Below are 2,475 nucleotides of genomic sequence, written 5' to 3' on the forward strand. Positions count from 1 at the left end.
TTTTAAAAGAATGTACCTATTGTCAGTGGAGAAAATCTGCGTTTATGGGCTACTAAACAGATTTTCCACCCAAACAAAGAGTCAAAATCAAGAGATCACCATGACTATATGTTGAAATTCTTACCCCGTGATTTACATGAGCATTGCTAATCATAGCTTGCATGATGTAACCTGAAAAGTTAACCAAGATTAGAGAATGTTTGTAAATAAATGTAATGAAAGCATAAGAATAAATGTACAGAGCACATTATTGGGAAGATAATGATATTTTAAGGGAACCATCCAGTTGATTATGCATGGAAGTCACCGAGAAGGGAGGATTGTGAGGTTGGGCTGGAGTGCAGGTGAACATAATCATTTAACAAAAGGGGAAACCTTTTTTTAATCAAGAGGTCAGCATTAAGGACATTTATTATGTGTGGGGTGAATCATCTTATTTCCAGCTACTGCACAATTGGGTAGACAGCCGCTATGCCGTATTATTTTTTCTCCGGATCTATAATACTAATGAGTTTGATTTTCCTCTGGAGGACTACATTAGGTGAAGTAAGTGAAGTTTTAAGCAGATTCTCAGTGATATCTTCGGAGCAGGTATACCCTCTATAGGAGTAGTTTGAAATGATGAAAGATTAGATAACTGTCCACTTTAGTTGATCAACTTGCAACTAATACTGCTGGCAATTTGACAGTGACTAATAAAAGAATTGCTTACAATGAGAGCTATGATTATGCAAAATTGCCTTGCATTGGATTTACTCCTCGCGAAGGAAGTCAGAACCTGTAAAGTCATTTATTCTCAGGAATGCTGTGCATATATTCCTCACATAGATAGGCAGCTTGGCAGTTATGTTATTAACATCACAAATATAAGGCATGAATTAATCGAACTGGAAGAATCAGGTGCTTGGGGATGATTGGGATCATTCATTGAATCCATTGCCAAGGCATTTGTCAAGATAAGAGTGTGGCTGGATTGTGTAGAAGGAGGAATTTTGACATTCTTATTAACCTCTCTTTTCATCATACTAATTGGAATTGCATGTGTGATCCTTTTCTTGAAATCTTGCAAAGGGATTTCATCACAGAAGGGAATGAATTGTGGATATAAGCAGCTTTCAGCAACGAGAGGAAGAAAGTGGAAAAGACTCAATGTTAAGGTTGAAGAAATGCAAATTGTGATTTATGACATCCTGAAGGATCAAGAAGAGAATAACCAGATGAATCCAATGTTGATGTATTATAATAAAGAATTTGGGTGATGAGTAAGATCATCGGGGGTTGTGCGTTTCGATTTGCTGCCAATAAAAAGAGCAATATAATTTGAGCTTGTGCTAATATTAGCATGTGTTTGCACTGGTCTCCATCCGGCCTAAGTGCTACAGTATATAATATGGTAACTGTTGTTTCCTGTTGTTAATGTAACTTGTCTAGTTTCCAATTGACTAAGCAGAGAAATGTACTGAATCAAGGACATTTCTTAGTGTACCAGGTTTATGTTAAACAATGCATCAGCTCAACTGTACAGCTAGACTGTGAGAATAGTTGAATCTCAATGCACCCCTACGCTGAGAGAATCCTCAAATGTATTCTGTAGTAAACATTTTCTTCTAGGTTTTTTCCTTGTGGTCCAAACATTGCGAATCATGTATTCCCACAGAATGTATGAACACATTTGTCTAAAGTCCTATATAAGAATGTGGATTTTGCTGGCAAGAGAGACCCCTTATTCCCTAATTTAAAAGGTGAATCTATGCCAGAATTAATTTAGAACTGTACTGAGGTCTTTGTACATATGACATATATGCTTTGCTGCTAAACTTGCTTATGGCACCTTTTTGTATTTTGCCAACTAATTCTTATATAAAGCATTGAAACATGAATCTTTGTCTGTCTTTCTTATGAGAATGTTTCAGCTGCTTTAATGAGTTCTCCTAACTAGAAAAGAGATGGTTCCAGACAGCAGGCACCAGTGTCCATATCAGGACTACACCGCTCCCGGTCCTAGAAGTTGGGCACCCCATGAGCTAGATTTCAATTGTGATTTCCATACCGACAGGTCCAAGACCACAGTGAATTTAATAGCTGGTAGGGAGATTATGGAGAAGATTACTTCACATTGGTACCTAGCTGGGATTCAAGTGTGAGCTCATGGAAGGTCCTGGGGTTGTTGGCTTGGATGTGGTAACTCGGGGGCACTGCTGCATCTTCTTTGGTATTGCCCCAAGCTATTGATCTCAAGAGTTGAAACAACATGCTTTGCAGAAATCCTGCACTGCCCGGCCTACACTCAGTTAGGTGTTTCAAATGCACTAACTTTCCCATTCCATTCAATAAGGGGATGACCAATGGCACTAGCCTTCCCTGCAGAAAAACAATCTATTCTCATGTTCTGGGGCACAGATAAAATCATCTAGTATTGGGATTGGCTTCAGAGTATCTGGGAACTCTTGGGGATGTAACAATTAATGATGATGT

Source organism: Lissotriton vulgaris, chromosome 3_1 (assembly GCF_964263255.1).
Source record: "Lissotriton vulgaris chromosome 3_1, aLisVul1.2, whole genome shotgun sequence".
In the NCBI taxonomy this organism is placed as follows: Eukaryota; Metazoa; Chordata; class Amphibia; order Caudata; family Salamandridae; genus Lissotriton; species Lissotriton vulgaris.